This window comes from Eumetopias jubatus, unplaced genomic scaffold, assembly GCF_037043125.1.
Source record: "Eumetopias jubatus isolate StellerSeaLion01/CBP00866 unplaced genomic scaffold, mEumJub1_p1.0 scaffold_1, whole genome shotgun sequence".
Classification (NCBI taxonomy): domain Eukaryota; kingdom Metazoa; phylum Chordata; class Mammalia; order Carnivora; family Otariidae; genus Eumetopias; species Eumetopias jubatus.
The window spans coordinates 155,365,016-155,386,247 of NW_028274807.1; positions in this window are offsets into that span (position 1 = coordinate 155,365,016).

Genomic DNA, 21,232 nt, shown 5'->3' on the forward strand with positions numbered 1-21,232 from the left:
AGTATTCAGGAGAAGAAATTTTTGCTGACCCCTGAGTACCTGCCTTTGCAAAAATGAGACTCAGAATTTCCCACAGCAAAGTGAGTGGTGATGGAATTTTCTGGCAGACCAGGCATTGGGTTTGACAAAGTCAGTTACCCACAGTTAACGGAAAGCATTGTTGAGAATTCTCTAGAACTTCCAGAAGAAAAAGGCAAAATTATGTGGTTGTCATGTCACTGCCAATTACCTTTAACCTATTCTCCAATTTACCCAACTGGGAGAGGCTTTGATTGGATTAGTCAGGCAATATCATCACTACCAGATCCTTCTTCATTGAAGTCAATTAACCTGACACGAATTCCTGTGAGACTGTGAGTTTCTGGAGGGCGAGAACTGTGTCCTCTTCTCTTGTGGCTGTGCTGTGCTTAGCATATAACATATGCTCAGGGTCTGTTGGCTGAATGGGTAAAGGGAGCTAGGAGGTTGCTGATGGGAATACCCAACCTTCATAATTCTCCCTCTTGCCCATCTGTCTTTCTTCCTACTCCCTACCCACAAATGCCTCAGGGGTTCCTTTCTTAAGACCATATTAGCTACTGTTGGGATTTGCTTTTGGCATGGATTTTCCAGATGATCATATCCAAGAGATCTCCAAAATAAGAAGTTAGTGGGAAATAAAGAACAGAAATGAATGGCACTGATATTCCAACAGAAGAATCCTAAGCAATTAGAATAAAAATGCAGGAGGCAAGGCAGGGGGAGTGTGGAGCAGAGGGGGATCCAGTAACACTGGTTTTGTAAAATTTAATAAAACGTATAATTGACCCTCATTAGATTTATTCACATTACAAAGAAAAAGCTGTTTGCTAATGAGAAAAGCTTTATTCCCCAAATTTCAGATCACGAATTCATTTCCCCTCTTCCTTGCTGGTTTGGCACATTTTTAAATGGCTTGGTTAAAACAATTATTAATCCTAAATTAAATATCCATGACAATTAATCCCCCAAGAGCCAAGGAAAGTTGCTATTGCTTCCTACCTCATTTTCTCTGTGACCAAGTTGTTACTTGCTCTCTCTAATGCTACTTGTGAGCTTTATTAAAGCAGAAGAAATACACTCTAGGTTAAAGGGGAGAAAATAAATAAAAATAAAATAGAGACAGTGAAAATGTTTGTTAATTAGCCACAGGCGGGCATTTTTAGCTTTGTTTTACTGTGTACTTCTTGTTAAAGATTACATTTAAAATCGAAAGGGCAAAATGTTTATTATTAGCTGTATACTTCATCCGTAAAATATGAATAATAATTGTACCTCATAAACTGCTGCGAGGCTTAAATGAGTTAATCCATGTAAATTGCTTAGGACAGTGCAGAGAGCCCCACAAGGCCTGGTCCATGCCAGCTTTTATCATTATTACCCCCCTGTGTGTTCTTTCCAGGCACCTTTGGCTATTATTATGGCATTATGTCAAATAATATTTTTTAAAATATCCATTCAACATTTAATTTGGAGAGACTCTGAGAAACTAATTTTCTCTCTCTTTTTTTAAGATTTATTTATTTATTTTAGAGAGAGAGATAGTGAGCCAGCAGGAGGAAGGGCAGAGGGAGAGGAAGAGAGAATCCTCAAGCAGACTCCCCACTGAGCACGGAGCCCAATGTAGGGCTCAATCCCAGAACCCTGAGATCATGACCTGAGCCAAAATCAAGAGTTGGCTACTCAACCGGCTGAGCCACCCAGGCGCCCAATACTAATTTTCTCTTAAAAAACATATATTTTCTTCTGTTTGAAATAAAAGTCATTACAAACCTTCCTCTACTTACAGTGGGGTTACGTCCCAATAAACCGATCATAGGTTGAAAATATCATTAGGTCAAAAATGCATTTAATACCCCAAACCTACCAAACATCATAGCTTAGCCTAGCTCACCTTAAATGGGCTCAGAATACTTACATTAGATACGGTTGCAGAAAACCATCTAACACAAAGCCTGTTTTATAATGAAGTGTTGACTATCTCATGTAATTTACTGAATACTGTGCTGAAAGTGACAAACAGAATGGCTGTAAGTGTGATATATTGAGAGCATTTCATCTTAAAGCAACATATACACATTCTTCTCTAGTGCACATGGAACATTCTACAGAATAGATCACATACTGGGTAACAAATCAGGTCTCAACTGGTACTAAAAGATTGGGATTATTCTCTGCATATTTTTGGACCACAATGCTTTGAAACTGGAACTCAATCACAAGAGGAAATTTGGAAAGAACTCAAATACGTGGAGGCTAAAGAGCATCTTACTAAAGAATGCATGGGTCCACCAGGAAATTAAAGAAGAATTTTAAAAATTCATGGAAAAAAATGAACATGAAAACACAACTGTTCAAAACCTCTGGGATGCAGCAAAGGCAGTCATAACAGGGAAGTATATAGCAATACAAGCCTTTCTCAAAAAATAAGAAAGGTCTCAAATAAACAACCTAACCTTACACCTAAAGAAGCCAGAAAAAGAATAGCAAATAAAGCCTAAACTAAGCAGGAGAAAAGAATTAATAAAGATTAGAGCAGAAATCAATGAAACAGAAACTAAAGAACAGTAGAACAGATCAACAAAAGTAGGAGCTGGTTCTTTGAAAGAATTAATAACACTGATAAACCCCTGGCCAGACTTAACAAAAAGAGAAAGAACCCAAATAAATAAAATCATGAATGGAAGAGGAGAGATCACAACCAACACCGAAGAAATACAAACAATTATAAAAACATATTATGAGCAACTATATGCCAACAAATTAGACAGTTTGGGAGAAATGGATGCATTCCTAGAGATGTATCAACTACCAAAACTGAACCAGGAAGAAATAGAAAACCTGAACAGACCTATAACCACTAAGGAAATTGAAGCAGTCATCAAAAATCTCCCAACAAACAAGAGTCCAGGGCCAGATGGCTTCCCAGAGGAATTCTACCAAACATTTAAAGAACTAATACCTATTCTTCTGAAACTGTTCCAAAAATAGAAATGGAAGGAAAACTTCCAAACTCGTTTTATGAGGCCACCATTACCTTGATCCCCAAACCAGAAAAAGACCCCATCAAAAAGGAGAATTACAGACCAATATCCCTGATGAACACAGATGCAAAAATTCTCATCAAAATACTAGCCAATAGTATCCAACAGTACATTGAAAGGATTATTCACCATGACCAAGTGAAATTTATTCCTGGGCTGCAAGGTTGGTTCAACATCCACAAATCAATCAATGTGATACAATACATTAATAAAAGAAAGAACAAGAACCATACGACACTCTCAATATATGCAGAAAGAGCATTTGACAAAGTACAGCATCCTTTCTTGATTAAAACTCTTCACAGCGTAGGGATAGAGGGTACATACCTCAATATCATAAAAGCCATCTATGAAAAGCCCACAGCAAGTATCATTCTCAATGGGGAAAAACTGAGAGCTTTTCTCCTAAGGTCAGGAACACAGCAGGGATGTCCACTCTCACCACTGCTATTCAACATAGTACTAGAAGTCCTCACCTCTGCAATCAGACAACAAAAATAAAGAAAAGGCATCCAAATCGGCAAAGAAGTCAAACTCACTCTTTGCAGATGCTATGATACTTTAGGTGGAAAACCCAAAAGACTCCACCCCAAAACTGCTAGAATTCATACAGGAATTTAGTAAAGTGGCAGGATATAAAATAACTGCACAGAAATCAGTTGCATTTCTATACACTAACAATGAGACGGAAGAAAGAGAAATCAAGGAGTCAATCCCATTTACAACCGCACCAAGAAAAATAAGATACCTAGGAATAAACCTAACCAAAGAGACAAAGGATCTGTACTCAGAAAACTATAGAACCCTCATGAAAGAAATTGAGGAAGGCACAAAGAAATGGAAAAACGTTCCATGCTCATGGATTGGAAGAACAAATATTGTTAAATGTCTATGCTACATCTGAAACTAATGATGTACTTATGTGTTGGCTAGCTGAATTTAAATAAAAAAATATGCTACCTAGAGCAATCTATACATTCAATGCAATCTTATCAAAATGCCATCAGCTTTTTTTCACAGAGCTGGAACAAATAATCCTAAAATTTGTATGGAACCAGAAAAGACCCTAAATGGCCAAACAAATGTTGAATAAGAAAACCAAAGCTGGTGGCATCACAATGTCACACTTCAAGCTCTATTACAAAGCTGTCATCATCAAGACAGTATGGTATTGGCACAAAAACAGACACATAGCTCAATGGAGCAGAAGAGAGAACCCAGAAATGGACCCTCAACTCTATGATGAAGCAAGAAAGAATATCCAATGGAAAAAGACAGTCTCTTCAATGGCGTTGGGAAAATTGGACAGCCACAAGCAGAAGAATGAAACTGGACCATTTCCTTGACACCATACACAAAAATAGACTCAGAATGGATGAAAGACATAAATGTGAGACAGGAATCCATCAACATCCTAAAGGAGAACACAGGCAGCAACTTCTTCGACCTGGACCACAGCAACTTCTTGCTAGACACATCTCCAAAGGGAATAGAAACAAAGGCAAAAATGAACTATTGGGATGTCATTAAGATAAAAAGCTTTTGCACAGCAAAGGAAACAATGACAAAACCAAAGACAACCAACAGAATGGGAGAAGATATTTACAAATGACATATCAGATAAAGGGCAAGTATCCAAAATCTATATCTAAATCTATATCTAAATCTATAAGGAACTTATCAAACTCAACACCCAAAGAACAAATAATCCAATCAAGAAATGGGCAGAGGACATGAACAGACATTTCTGCAAAGAAGACATCCAAACGGCCAACAGACACATGAAAAAATTCTCAACATCCCTCGGCATTAGGGAAATGGAAATCAAAACTACAATGTGATACCACCTCACACCAGTCAGAATGGCTAAAATTAACAAGTCAGGAAACGACAGATGTTGGCGGGGATGCAGAGAAAGGGGAACCCTCCTACACTGATGGTGGGAATGCAAGCTGGTACAGCCACTCTGGAAAACAGTATGGAGGTTCCTCAAAAAGTTGAAAATAGAGCTACCTTATGACCCAGCAATTGTACTACTGGGTATTTACCCCAAAGATACAAATGTAAGGATCCAAAGGGGCACCTGCACCCCAATGTTTATAGCAGCCATGTCCACAATAGCCAAACTATGGAAAGAGCCCAGATGTCCATAGACAGATGAATGGACAAAGAAGATGTGGCATATATATGGTATATGTGGTATATATTGGAATGTTACTCAACAAAAAAATGAAATCTTGCCATTTGCAATGACGTGGATGGGACAAGAGGGTATTATGCTAAGCGAAATAAGTCAATCAGAGAAAGACAATTATCATATGATCTCACTGATATGTGGAATTTAAGAGACAAAACAGAGGATCATAGGGAAAGAGAGGAAAAAATAAAACAAGACAAAACCATAGAGGGAGACAAACCATAAGAGACTCTTAATCATAGGAAACAAGAGGGTTGCTGGAGGGAAGAGGGGTGGAGGGATGGGGGTAACTGGGTAATGGACATTAAGGAGGGCACGTGATGTAATGAGCATTTGGTATTATATAAGACTAATGAATCACTGACCTTTACCTCTGAAACCAATAATACATTATATGTTAATTAATTGGATTTAAATTTAAAAAAAAGAATGGCTGTAAGTGTATCGGTTATTGACCCTCCTGACAGCATGGATGACTCCAGAGCTGTGCTCACTGCAGCTGTTTAGCATCATGTGAGAGGATCATGCATATCACTAACGCATGGAAAGATCCAAGTTCAAAATTCAGAGTACAGTTTCTTCGGAATGCATATCACTTTCACACCACCATAACGTTGAAAAATTGTTAAGTTGAACCATCATAAATCAGAGACTGTGTGTACACATATTTGTTATATGCAATTTTCTGGACCAGAAAAACTGGGCAGCATTTTAAATGTTTTAACTATTTAGATCATAAACCATTCCTTCTGTTATACATTTTTCTGTTTCAAAATTTCAGCAACATTAGCTGCTAAATTCAGCGATGGCCAACTGACTAGCCTTGCCCCTGGTGTGTCCGCCTCTCACGAGTCAATGACAGAGATGCACAACAGAGTACAGCTGGTCTTGATCATGTATTTCTATCCAGATCCAACCCTTCTTGGTAGAAATGGGGCCTATTTCTCTTTGTCGATTGTAACAAACCTTGACAGAGTTAGACTGGAGTTAGGGTATCTTATTTCCATTTGAGGACATCTATCTTTTTCCCTCAGAAGGAAATCTAATTTGCGTTTTTCTAGTCACACACAGGATGCCATGTCTAGAAGCCTGAGTCAATGGACAGTACACTCTCTAGGGTGCATTTAAGCACTCTTTACTGACTGCACCTCTGATCAGGTGCCCTCATGGACCACACTTTAACCTCAGATGACCCCCCAAACCAATTCCTACCTCATTCACACTCTTTTCAAGTTCTCCTTCTAGTTGTCTTATTATTTTCACAGAATCCTCAAGTTATTTCAATGTAGGGCCAGTGCAGCCTGTGGGAAAGTAAGGAGAGGAAGTTAGAGGTTCAGAGGGCCCCAAGTAGGAGATAAGCGGTTCCCAATGCAGATTTTACTCTGATCTGGAAATGAGTTGCCCTTTGTGTTCAGTACAATCCGTGTCATTTATCTGTCAGTCTCTCAAAGATAAACTAGAACATTTCCCTGCAGGTAGTCACCCTGATAGTGAAATGGGCAATTTCTATCCTTCTCTCATTTTTGTCTTCACAGTCACTTTGTGAGGTAGGTATCTATATAGCTCAGAGACACCCAAGTAGAGTGGTTTTGCCAAATGAGTTTTATTTCCCTCATGTGACACGAAGTCCAGACAAGTAGCAGCCCAAGGCTGGTACAGCTGCTTGAGGAGTTAATTATCAGGAACCCAAGACCCTGCTCCACCACCATTCCTGAGCATGTGTCTTCCATCCTCATTGTCTCAAGATGGCTGCCCCTCCTTCGAGAACAGCATTTCTGTCCCAGACAAGAAGAAAGGGAAGGGCAGAGAGTAAAATTCATGTATCAGCTGAGTCTGGCCTTATTTATAAGGAAAGTAATAGCTCTTCTTGAAGCCACCCCAGCAGGCTTTTGGCCACCTCTCATTAGCAGGGACTGGCCGTTTGGTCACCACTAGGTGAAGGAAGCCTGGGCATGGAAGCACTTTATCTGGGACATTGCCTCTCCAAATAAGACCAGAGTTCCATTGGTAAGAAAGGAGATGGAATGGAAGTAGAGGAGGAGCAGTGTCTGCCTCAGTACTATTATTTCTGTTTTACTGATGAGGAAACAGCTTTGGAGAAGCTTCAAGACCTACTCAAGGCCATGCACATGGTCAGTGAAAGAGCCAGACCTTCCCCGCAGATCCTCCATCTATACACAGGCCTGTGTGTGGTGGTACCATGAGCAGAAGCATGGAAGAACCAGGTCAGTGTTCTTCCTGCACCATGATATAGACACAGTTGGAATTCAAATGTAAGGAATGATTTATTTTTTGTGTCCCTATAGTATCTTTCATTTATTTGCCAGTGATGTGGATATAATTTATGCTTCACCTGTTTTACTGACAGAAAAAAGTTCAAGCAACATAATCCAAGTCTTTACTTAGTCAGTGGTAGAACTGGGAACAGTGCCAGATTCATGATGAGTTGAAGGGAGTTGAGCATTCCACCCTGTTATATACACTACTCTGCTCTATGAAAGAAATCCTGGAAAAATCAGAGAGATAGAATACCTCTGGGATCGATGAACACCATCGGCGTCATACTTCTTTAATGAGGTTGACGCAAGAATTTAAAATTTCTTCCAGGGATGCTGGATGTGGGTCTGTGACCATTCAGAAAACTGAGAGGTGCCCCGGCAGATGGGCAGGAGTGTTACTTGGTTCTTTCTTCAGGGACAGTGTACAACATACTGACTAGAAGGGGATTGCAGCCAGCCTTGTGAGACATCTATACTTACCAATTCATTGCAGTGTCTCCTTCACTGTGTACTATATATATGAGTAACCTTGGATTCTAGTTAGGTCAGAAGAGTCATAAAATCCAAATGCAAACCCATATAGATTATTGGTGCATAAAGGTGGACCCATAGCCAAATATACTGTTCTACTCTAACGTAGTCACTCCCACTGCGTGCCTCAGTCCCTCAGTCTCTCAGCCACCTCTAGGCCTTTGCCTGGGTAGGCCTTCTGCTGGACCTGACCTTTCTCCTTACCTCAACCTCCCCCAGGGGATCTCCCCCACTTTGCATCCTTCTAGCCCCAGGTTAACCATCCCTTGTCCTGTGGGACAAGATTAGGCTTCCTTCTGAAGGGATCCCCAAGTCCAAAGTCAGAACAAGCCACGCTTATGGTTAGTAGATAACTGGGGTGATCATATTATTTACCTCCTAAACTAGAACCCTTAGGAAGGAATGACAACACTATTAGTAATTACACAAGAACAAACAGCATAGACAAGGCTGTTAACCCCACTGATTTCAGAGATGTTAAAATATGAACATAAAAAAAGGATACATCTTTAAATCAGTGAAATATGGCATTTAACTTTTCAGATTGTCTGGACAAGTGTACATTGTGTCTTCATGGCCTTTATGCATATTATATTGTTACTGGCTGTTTGTTTTGCTTTTATTCTTAAGTGGTAGAACCTCACAAGGGTGAGTGCTTGGGGAAGCAACCACTTTGGTGCACTGCCTGTAGGAGTGAAACTTGGTCAATGTATTTGTAAGATTCCTGACACCATGTGTCAAGTGCCTTAAAATCATTCATACCCAGCATTTCTCTCTCTGGAAATCTATCCTATAAAAATATTCAAAGTTTTGCAAAAAAAAAATTGTTCAGATTCATCATTGCATTAGTAAAAAATGGGAAATAATTTAAATATTCAACCTATAAAGTAGGTTAAATAAACTATGGTACAAATTGATAGAAGTTGTAGACAGATTACAAAGGGCCATTGAAAAATTGTTGTAGAAGTTGATTTAATGACATTTTGTTAAGCAGAAAAAGATTTACAAAATAACTCACACAATTCATTTTAATTTGTAAAATATTTGTAAAAAGAGACTTGTAGATGTTTTTTCTATATGTCAGAAAAAGATGGAAGGATATATACACCAAAAATTGTTTATGGTAATTTGTTTTTCCCTGTATGCTTTTTAATATTTTCCAAATGTAAATATAAATAAAATTATAAAAAATGGACCAAATGTGTACTTTTATATAAAAAAACATTTTAGGTAGTGTTTCTGTGTTTCTGTACTTCATCTGATTCTAGGAAAAGAGACATACTTTTGAAACACATTTTCCCCAAAACTGGAAGCTAGTTTGGGGTAACAAAGCCAAGCATCTTGTCTGGCTAAACATACTTTTTTTTTGGCATATAAAGAGCCAATTTTGTACATAAGATCATACTTTTATACTGTTCTTCTAAAGAATGTTTTTAAAGAGAAAGAATAGGTTTTCCTATTCTTTATCATGCAGCTGTACTGAACTGGACTCAGAGTAAATATCTAGAAAACTGTGTGCACCTTCCAGCAGAAAAGCTGACTCCTTCCAGGCTTTGGTTCCCAAGATCCCAGCCACCCTGCAGAATGATGATGTCACAGCATGGTCAATCACAGCAAGGGGAGCAGCTTTTCCAGTGCTGGTCCCAATGCCTTAGCCTCAAGCCTCTTGAACATCAGAGAATCTGTACTGAACGGCACAAAGCAAAATGTAGGATGGATGTTTCTATGTTCAGGTAATTTCTTCTTGTCTTTCATTTCCACCCTTCCATATGCTGCTCTGAAAGTTCAGGGCTGGAAGACCTCAAACTATATTCCCAGTCTTCCTGCTGCAGACACCATGTTAGACTTGGCCAACGGAGACATTGGCTGCAGATCAGATAGGAAGAAAAGAGAAGCTATCTGCTCTGGTTCCCGTATGGGTGACATGATAGCAATTGGAAAGGATGATTCCAGATTCAGCAGTGAAGCCCCAACAGCCCTTTTCTGCAGTTCCAGCCCTGGTCTAGGAATGCTCAGCATCTTCCCAGCACAGCAACAGGTGCAAGCTCATGGGTTCTAGCCCAAAGACAAGGAGTTTCTGATCTCAGGCTATTACTCCTTTTTTTTCCCCTTTAAATTTTTTATTGTTATGTTAATCACCATACATTACATCATTAGTTTTTGAGGTAGTGTTCCATGATTCCTTGTTTGTGCATAACACCCAGTGCTCCACGCAGAACGTGCCCTCTTTAATACCCATCACCAGGCTAACCCATCCCTCCACCCCCCCTCCCCTCTAGAACCCTCAGTTTGTTTTTCAGAGTCCATCATCTCTCATGGTTCATCTCCCCCTCCGATTTCCCCCCTTCATTCTTCCCCTCTTTTTTTTTTTAACATATATTGCATTATTTGTTTCAGAGGTACAGATCTATGATTCAACAGTCTTGCACAATTCACAGCGCTCACCATAGCACATACCCTCCCCAATGTCTATCACCCAGCCACCCCATCCCTCCCGATCTCAGGCTATGACTCCTTCTTTCCCCATTGTTCTTCCAGCCCTTCCAATGCTTCTGCAACCAATTTTCTTTAAAAAACAAAACAAAACAAACAAACATTAGTTAACATTTGTCCCCACAGTTGGTTACAAAGAAAAGATCTATTCTCTTAGCAACTTTCAAATATGCAATACAATATTTTTAACTATAGTCGCCATGTTGTACATTACATCTCCATGACTTATTTATTTTATAGCTGAAATTTTGTACCTTTTGACCCTCTTAACCATTTCACCTACACCCCCCCCCCACAACCTCCCCATCTCTGGCAACCACCAGTCTGTTCTCTGGATCTATGATCTTGGTTTTTGTTAGTTTGTTTTAGATTCCTGTGGAATAAGTTAGATAATATGGTATTTGTCTTTCTCTGACTTATTTCACTTAGCATAATCGCCATCCATGTTGTCTTCAGTGGCAAGATTTCATTCTTTTTTTAAAGATTTTATTTATTTATTTATTTGACAGAAAGAGACACAGTGAGAGAGGGAACACAAGCAGGGGGAGTGGGAGAGGGAAAAGCAGGCTTCCCGCGGAGCAGGGACCCTGACACGGGGCTCGATCCCAAGACCCCAAGATCACGACCTGAGCCGAAGGCAGATGCTTAATGACTGAGCCACCCAGGCACCCCTAATTCTTTTTTATGGCTGAATAGTATTCCATTTCTACCTCCTTTATTCATTCATCCATTGATGTACACTTAGGTTGTTTCCATATCTTGGCTATTGTAAATACTGTTACCATGAACATGCGGGTACAGATACCTTGTTAAATTAGAGTTTTCATTTTCTTTGGATAAATACCTACAAGTGGAATTGCTGGATCATATGATATTTTTATTTTTAATTTTTTGAGGAACTTCCATACTGTTTTCCATCATATTGGTGAGCTCCACATCCTCACCAACACTTACTATTCCCTATTTGATAACAGCCATTCTAACAGCTATGAGATGATATTTCATTGTGGTTTTGCTTTGCAATTCCTTGATGGTTAGTAATGCTGAGCACCTTTTCATGTACCTTTTCATGTGCCATACAGACTTATCTGTATGTCTTCTTTGGAAAAATGTCTATTCAGATCCTCTGCCTATTTTTTTAATTGATTTTTTTTGTGATTGTATGAGTTGTATGAGTTCTTTATATATTTTAGTTATAAACTCCTTATCAGATATATGATTTGTAAATATTCTCTCCTATCAGTAGGTTGCCTTTTCATTTTGTTGATGATGTCCTTTGCTGTGTGAATTTTCTATACTAAGTTCTCTTTTTGAAATATCTAGATGGTTTTCATATTCTTGATTGGACCATGAGTAATATACCATAATAGCTCAGATGACCAGATTCAAGGTGTTTATATTTTAACCTTCTGGAAACTGATTCTTCAACACCTTCCAAGAAGCTGGAAATCCTACTTGGAAAATATCCCACCTCCCCCATGTTTTAAATGCCTTCGAGATGGGAGCATAACCTTGCTGTGGCAACTGTTGGATGTATAAGGGTCTACAGGCCATAAAGGATCTGAATAGCTATGACCAGGCTGCAACTATCCATAGTTACTCACCACTTCCTAAGACCCAGAAAAAGCCTGGACAGAAAAAAACACCCATCACTGATATCCAAACGAAGTATGCTCAAGGATAGCTGGGAGCCACCACTGGAATTTTTTTTATTGGTTGGGGAGGGGTGGCATGTCCTGGGAAAGAGGGAGAGAAAGGGCTTACAGAGGAAAATGTAGAAGCTGAGGAGGTTTGAGCAGTGAAAATGGGAAATGAGGGAGCACCCGTTTGGGACACTCTGGAGGCCTAGTTCCCCTAACAAGGAGAGTTAGCTAATAAATCCTCTGAGTTTACATGATTTGGGAGACTTAGATTGGAATTCCTCCTAAAGGCATTGTTAAAACACCACCAGAGGTCACTTTACATTTACGATACAGAAAACTAACAAAGCAGTATTTTCGAAAGGGTAACCTGCCTTGTCCCCAACACACACACACTGTTGACTTGTGGTGGACTTTATCCCATTTCCCTCAGACTGGCAGAAGAAACCCCAAGTTGGAGTCCTTTCCTTTTTCCACCTGCCCAGGTGGCAGTGTGTGGCACCCTCAGTCCTGTGGGACAGAAAGGAGGGGCCTGGAAGAAGAGCCATCTTCCAATATTGGGGTAACTGAGGGACAGTTCCTAGGCTTAGTCATTTCTATGTCCCAGCAGAACAGCATATAGTTGGCACTCAATAAATATTTACTGACTCAAATTTGGTCTGCACTTCCGCATATGCCACCCCCTTTGCATCTTCTCTGCAAGTCTACCAACTGGAAAACACTTTGCAATTCTGTTTCTGAGCCAATACACACCATCATTTCTTTTACAAACCTTCTGGAACTTGGATTAGTTTTGAGAAATCCACTAGCATTGGGGAGTCCTGTGAAAGTGTGTGAGGATAAAGAAAGACAGCCACTGATCAATATATTTTTGCTGACTGGTGTGCAGCTTGGATGTTAACTAGTACCAAGTGAGCAGGTCTCATCAGATGTGTAATGGCAACGAAGTGGCTCACTTCTTGGGTGAGACTAACTTGAAATTTCTTTAGAAGAGAGAGGGTATGAGATGAGCTTTCCCTTCTGAGAAGTAAATTGGCAGGGTTTACTAATTAAAGTTAAAAGCAAATGTCTGAGTCACACTTCCTGGTTTTCTGGCTCCTTCCTTTTGGTCTCCCACTTATTTCTAAAACATGTGCTACTCCACTGGAAAACGCTGCGGATAACACATTTGACACTAATGCAGACACTAATGAATTTAAGTTTTTCCAACCAAATCTGAGAGTTTGTCTGTGATACAAATAAATATGTGCTTTAGGCTGTGATTCTTCCAGTTAAGTTCTTTGAATTCTGCACACTTGTTTTTCCCTTTTTCCTCTAAAGCATAAAGGTTTTCATAAGTGCAGGAAGTGTGCATTGAGGGAGAGGATGATGTGGGAATTTACTGAACTCCAGGTTGATAAAATCCTGTAGGACTTTGAGAGTGACTGCTGTCACTTTTCTCAAAGGTATGTGGAGTGGAAACTTCCAATTCTTGGTTTCATAGCACACCCTTCAAAAGGAGCCTTCTTATGGTTTTGTAATTGATTTTCAATTTTTTAAAAGTGAAATAATACTGCAAGTATGGCAATAAAAAGCATTGGTTTCTTCCTTTCATGGACCAATCCATAGGTCCACTCCCCAGAGGCAACCACTTAGTTCAGTTGTTTGTCCCAGTACTCACCCCCTTATTTTTAAATAACATGCTATGCTGCAATTTCTTTTTCTTTTCAGATTTTATTTATTTTTCAACAGAGAGAGAGGGAACACAAGCAGGGGGAGTGGGAGAGGGAGAAGCAGGCTTCCCGCTGAGCAGGGAGCCTGATGTGGGCCTCGATCCCAGGACCCTGGGATCATGACCTGAGCTGAAGGCGGATGCTTAACGACTGAGCCACCCAGGCTCCTAATGCTGCAATTTCTTGATTTACAGAAGTTTGAAATGATTTATTGACTTCCTATTAGGTTAGATAAGGATTTAGCACTCTTACAGATCACCACCTTCCCTTTCCATTTTACCCATTCTCCTAATATGCTATTTCAGGATTAAAACAGTTGCCAGTGTTTACATTATTACAAGTATGTAAATACTGGTCACTGCTCAAGCAGATGGCCCTTTTATCTTTTCATCTCTTGTACAAGGTTTGTTTTTCCTGGAGTTAACCATAGCCTCAATTTTTTTCCATTTCCTTCATTTTCTATGTATCCATATCTATTTTTTCCTATCTTCCAATGGATCTGTCAAGTATGTACAAATAACATTTTTCTAAATGACCAAGTATAGCAGGTGTTTATTAGTTCTCTTGATTTCCTAAAGACCTCTCTTCCATAGCTCTCTATCCTTCCCCTTTATTCTGAATTGGGTGTAGACTATATCCCAGGTTTCCCTTCATGATCCTTCTGTGCTGCTTCCCTGGGTCAATGAATCTAAAGTTTCTTTTCTTTCCTTTCTGCTTTCTCCTTTCTTTGCTTAAGCATATCCTCCAGTAGCTTTCCAATACTGGTTGTTTGAGAAGGAAATTTTCTTTCTTTCTTTCTTTTTTTCTTTCTTCCTTTCTTTCTTTCTCTCTTTTAATTTTTTTAAATTTAAATTCAGTTAATTAACATATAATGTATTATTGGTTTCAGAGGTAGAGGTCAGTGATTCATCAGTCTTATGTAACACCCAATGTTCATTCCATCAAGTGCCCTCCTTAATGTCCATTACCCAGTTACCCCTTCCTCCCACCCTCCTCTCCTCCAGCAACCCTGTTTGTTTCCTATGATTAAGAGTCTCTTACGGTTTGTCTCCCTCTCTGGTTTCGTCTTGTTTAATTTTTTCCTCTCTTCCCCAATGATCCTCTGTTTTGTTTTTAAATTCCACATATTAGTGAGATCATGTGATAATTGTCTTTCTCTGATTGACTTATTTCAGAGATGCAAATCTCTTGAGGTTGTACCCCTCTAAAAATTTTTGCTTTCAAATTTGATTGATAGTTTGGAAATATAGATTCCTTGATTCAAAATTATTCCTTCTCATACTTTTAAATTCATTGCTTCCATTATGTTATTGGGAAGACCAGTGTCATTATGCAGCCCAATCTTTTGTGTAAGTTCTATTTCTTCTCCTCTTTGGGAGCTTTCAGAATTTTTCTTTATTCCTGATATGCCTTGGTGTGGATCTTTTTTCCACTTCCTGAACTGGATGATTACTGTGCCCTTTCAAGTTCTAGAAATTTTTCTCTTATAATGTTTCTTTAATAATTCCCTTTTTTCTCTTTCTGGAATTCCAGATCATTTATGTAATTTTCTTATCTTCTCTGCCCTATCATTTATATTTTTGACTTTTTGTTCTATTCTCTGGGAGAGTTCCTATACTTTATCTTCTAGGTTTGCTATTTAATTTTTTTATAATTTTAGTTACATTTTAAAGTTTCTAGGCTGCTTTCATATTCTCTGTTGCTCCTTTTTAATGGTATTATGTCTTTATTTTTTTTGGTTGAACTATGCTTTCTTCTTTTTTTTAAGAGGATTAATTTAGTGAGTACATTCATGTGGTGAGAGACAGGGTCCAGGGGTGCCTTTCTCTACTTTGAGGATAGGCAGGGCTTATAGATTGGTCAGTGTCCAAGGACTGTCAGGTTGTATTCAGGCCCAGCCTTGCCCTCAGTGCCAGGATCCAGAGACTTTCCTTCAAGTTCTGCAGATTCTCCAGAGAAGAATCTTTCATTCTTCTGCCTGGAGTAGAGGTACCCACATGCCCACATTTGGAGACAAGATAAGGCAACAACAAAGGGACCTGCTCAGGATGCAGACTTTCATTCTACCGGCCACTGTGAGCCCTACACCTCTCTGGCACCTCCCATGAGTCACTGAATCTGAAATATCTGAAAGGAATCTTCTTTTCTAAAAAAGAAATCTCTCATCTCCTGTAGGTGACAGTGGGTGAGACCTAGGGTCCATCTACTCTGTATATAGACAAAACTAGTGTTTTACCCCTGCTTGTCCTCCAACTTCTGTAGTTTGGTGTTTTAGAGCCCCGGACTTTTTCAGAATTTTGCAGAGTGGGCTCATTCCTTCTCAGCACTTGGGCTATGACTGCCTCCATGTGCAAAATCAGGTACCATGCCTCCAAATGCTGTTTGCTCCCAAAGATTTTTAGAAATCTCTTGCCTACATTTTTTGCTGCTTGTTCTCTCTATCTAAAATGAATCTAATTTTATTTCTTTGCTGTCATTTTAGGGGAGTTTCAGCAGAGAGCAAAGATAAAGACTTCTGTAAAATATTTGCAAATCATGTATCTGATAAGGGTCCAGTCTGTTACAACTCAACAATGAAATGATAAACAAGTCAATTTAAAAAATAAGCAAAGGATTTGAATGGACATTCCTACAAAGAAGGTATACAAATGGCCAATAAGCACATGAGAAGATGCTTATCATTAGTCATCAGGGAAATGCAAATTAAAGTCACAGTGAAATACTACTTCACATCCACTAGGATGTAGATAAAGTAGCAAGTGTTGGCAGGATGTAGAAAAATTGGAACCCTCATACGTTACAGGTGTTGGTGGGAATGTAAAATGGGACAGAATTTTCCTTCAACAGAAAAAAAGAGAAGGTTTTGACGATCATTAGTCCATCCACCTAGTCGTCTCTTCAGTTTTCAAAAGGTGTTTGTTGAGCACCTACTCTTTGCCACACAGTGTCTTAGATACTACTAGGATTCAGTTGGGCGCAAAAAAAAGACCCAGCCCCTGTGCTCATGAGATTTTCAGTGAAGATGACACTAATTAAAAGTGCACAAATACTCAGTTATAACTGTGATAAGTGTTGCAAAGACAAAACACTGTTCTTCTATTGGAGAGTGTAATAAGATGGTCCACCTGGGCTGTGTGAGGACAGGGAAAGCATCCCTAAGAAGGTAACTTTGAACTGAAATGTGAAGTTCAAGTAGGAACTCATGAAGGTGAAGGAGAGTGCTCTAGACAGGTGTGAAGGCCCTGAGAAAGGAGTACACAGGGAGTGTTTGAGGGACTTCATGTGAACACAGTGTCTGTTTCTTGGAAAGCACAGCTCAGAAAAGAGTGAGTTGAGGCTGAAGCAATGATCCAGGGCCAGAAAGATCCTTAAGGCCATAGCCACAATTTCAGTCATTGTTTGGAAAGTAATAACAGGTCATAGAATGGTTTTAAGCAAAGGAGAGATATGATTAGATATGATTCAATTTTTATTTCTTTGTTTGGAAAACTACCTTGGGCTTCCAAATACAGAAAAATAAGGGTGGGGAGCAAGCATCAATGAGAAGTAAGTGTTAGAGTGGTCTGGTTAGGAAAGCCAGTAGGTGGGCAAAGGCTTGGGATGGAGATGGTAGGAAGTGATATTTAGGTGGTGTTAATGGGCTTTGGCAATGGATGGGATATAAGACGTAAGGGCAAGGGATGTGTCCAGAGGAAGTGCTGGTGCCATCTGGGGAAATGGAAGAAGGTTTGTGGGGGAGGGTGGGGAGACCACGAGTTTAGTCCTTGATTTGTTGTGTGTGAAGTATTTGAGCCATAGAAGTAGGAGCTGGGGACAGAGGGACAGCTGGATATGGGAGCAGACATGGGGCAAAGTGGGCTGGAGGTATATATTTGGATTTCACGGGTATGCCAACTATTGACATTTGCTTCTTGTGTAGCTGTCGTGTGCCTTAACAAGGGCAAGGTGACAACAGTTTAAGCAGCAAGCAAAGACCTCAACCAAAATCTACTTCCCTCAAATGAAATCGGTAAACATGCTAATAGCTCATGGTGTTCAAGACTCCATCCTGGAGTGGAGGCTGAGAAGGAGTTAAGGAGTATAGGATTGACACTGTAGCTGGAAAACAAGTAAGAGCCAACCCAAATAAGAATACAGGAGCCAAAAAGCAGACCACCACAAGATGCCCTAAACAGCATGCAGTGACTGCTGAGCAAAGAAATGATAATACTTCAGCGTCCACCCTCCTGCCTCATCAGGAGCTCTGCTGCCATGTTTCCATTAGTCACCTTTTGTTGTACAAAACAGCAAATGCCATACTCTTTCTTCTATTCTGATACCCCTTCCTTCCTGTGTGCCTCTTTTCATTCTTCCTTTCCTTTCTCATGCTCTGTCCTTCCTCATCACCAGGCATCTAGAAGCAGAGATCTCCACTTTCTGTGTCCAGGAGGAGCATGGACTCATAGAATGTGAAAATCAAACTGTGCCTGAAGAGCATCAAATCCAGCTTTTGTTAAAATGAGTAAGAGAGGAGCCCCAGGATGGGGAATCAAAGCCTTCACTCAGCACATGCACCCAATTCTGGGCATCTGGACACTCCTGTAGCCCTCTGCAACTTCTCTCTGAGGTCACCAATGTCCTCATGGCCACCTCATGGTACCCTTGGAAGCTCCATGATGATGGGTTTTCTTGCCTATCCTCCCACTTCCCTGACTTCTCTGTTATGTTCAAGACAAGCCAAATACTGCTGACCTTGGCCTCTTCTCTGTTCTCATGTGAGACTTTCCTGGGCAATGAATGTACTAGAGTGAGCATAATGTGACTGTCCTAGTCTAATCACCTTCTCTTCAGGCAAAGTCTCCATTTCCTTCCTGAGCTCCCAGGGTTGGACTGAAGATTAAATGAGATAGCATGTGTTGGCAAGTACTGATAAAAGTGACAATAAATTTAACATCTCTTATATTAAACTAGTTATCTTTTTTTTACCTCCAGATATAAATGGAACTAACAAACTTTAGTAATTCCAGACTTTATCTCCCTTGGAACTGTCTCTCAAAATTATAGTCCTATCAATTAAGAATGTTTTCAGAATACATAACAGAAACCTCAATTTACAGGGGATTTATTATATACAATTAATTTTTTCTTACATCACAAGAAGATGAGAGGTAAGTGGTTGTAATAATCAGTTCATCTCAACCAATTGTGGACCTGTGTGATGGTCTTTTCTCCTTAGGTTGCAAAAGTTTCTGCTCATGGATACAAGATGTTTGCCACAGCTCTAGGCATCCCATCTGCACTCAGGACAAGGTAGAAGAAAGAAGGGGCACTGCAAACAGCAACTATTCTTTCAGTTAAAATCACAGTCCTTCCCAATAGCCTCCCGAGAGGCTCCTACTTACATACTGTTGGCCAGAACTATGTCATGTGGCCCTCTATTGTTAAAAAATATTCAGATTCTACCCCCTTTATACTGGAGACTGGTATTGGAAAAAAGGGCTGGGATTGGTACTGGGTTATCCAACCACCAGAGTCTGCTGTCGACTCTTCTTTGTCTCTGTAACATAGAAGTCATACATATAAGTAGATGACAGATTGATCCAATCAGTCCTCATGTGTGCGTGTGTATGTGTGTATGTATATTATACTATATATAATGTTTATCTTCACATATATATACATATAAATATATATTATATATATAGACACACATGTAAATATATATATATAATAAGGTCAGGTGAGTTGAGTTTTCCACTTTAAATTTATTTATTAAGAAAAAAAGGAAATTTAATCTTAAGAAAAAAACAAAAATATTTTTATTTTTAAGGAAAAAAATTTATTTTTCTTTTTTTACTGAGAGTCTGTGTATTCCAGGATTTTGTGAACAACCTTGAATCTTTAATAACTAGCAATGCAGACGTTATTGTCCCAATTTCATAGCTGGGGACTAACAAAAAAATTATTTTTCTGTTTTTACTGGGAATCTGTGTGTTCCAGGATTTTGCGGACAATCTTGAATTCTTAAGACTAGCAATGCAGACATTATTATCCCAATTTCATAGGTGGGGACTAACGATATACTATTGCCTAGCTGTGTAGAGGTGGGTTTAGCCTTATACCTCTCAGGTTTCAAAGCCAGAGGAACACAGAATCCAGGACAAGGAATCCCCAGGAGAAAATGTACAACCCTGGGAAGAACATCTGAAACTACTGAGAACTGCTCCCTCCCAGGTGGAGGGAAACGTTGTGAAGTCAAGTTGGATGTTGGTGAATTGCAAACTATGGTGCCACTGAGTGGGGACCCAGAGCAAGAAGCTTCCTTCTTAGTGTCTCTGACCTGGCCTCTCTCTGGAGAATCATCTAAAGCCCTTAAATTTCTGAGTCTTGGAGCAGAGGGTGTTTCTCATTTCAGACATATTGGAAACTTTTTTCTCTGGTGGGAAATAACTGCTCCCCTGCCAATCAGAACCAATGAGCAGAGGCCTGAATCCACACTAAATCCCACATAACTTAAGTACCAACCAAAATGCTCTGAACTTGCCATCTAAGTGCCAGGTGTGATGCTGGATTAGGTCCTACATTGTAGGGGAATAAACATTGCTATAAAAATGGTATTGGGGCCATTAGCAATCATAGCAATGTTAATTCCTCAAATTTTATTCTTGAACTGTGGTTATGTAAGAGAATGTCCTTTCTCTTAAGAGATACATGTGAAGTATTTAGGGGTCTAGCTAGGGTCTTGGTCTCTGCAATCTACTCTTAAATGTTTAACAAAAATAAGAAAGGAATGAATAATGTATATATTTCATTTGGTTCAACCAAGAGAGAAAAAAAGTGATAAACCAAAGTGGCAAAATGTGAACAATAGGTGAACAAAATGTAAACTCTATGCCAAAGATATATTGGAGTCCACTGAAATATTTGTAATTTTTCAGTAGGTCTGAGAATTTTTTCCTAAACAAAGGGTTAGTTTTTAAAGGCTCTAAGATGGAGTTACATGCTATTATGTAGTGGGCATACTAGTAGGAGGGTGAAGTGAGCAGTAATTTGCAAGTTCTGCATAGGTGTTGCCTCCCTTTCTCCACAAAGTATTCTCCAAGTAGGCACTTGAATCCTGCCCAGATCATTTCAAAATCTCCCACAAGGTTCTCAAAACCTGCATGTCTCAGAAGTGTTGCTAATGGGCTCATCTGCTAGAAGTTACCTTGACATTTGACTTATGACTTTGCCTCCTTCTCAGTTTGCTGTGAAAGACTAAGTGGTTTTCCAAACTTGGCAGAGTCCAGTGGGCCTTTCACAGCAGAGTCTTTAGCTAGAGTTCCATGGCCGTGCACTT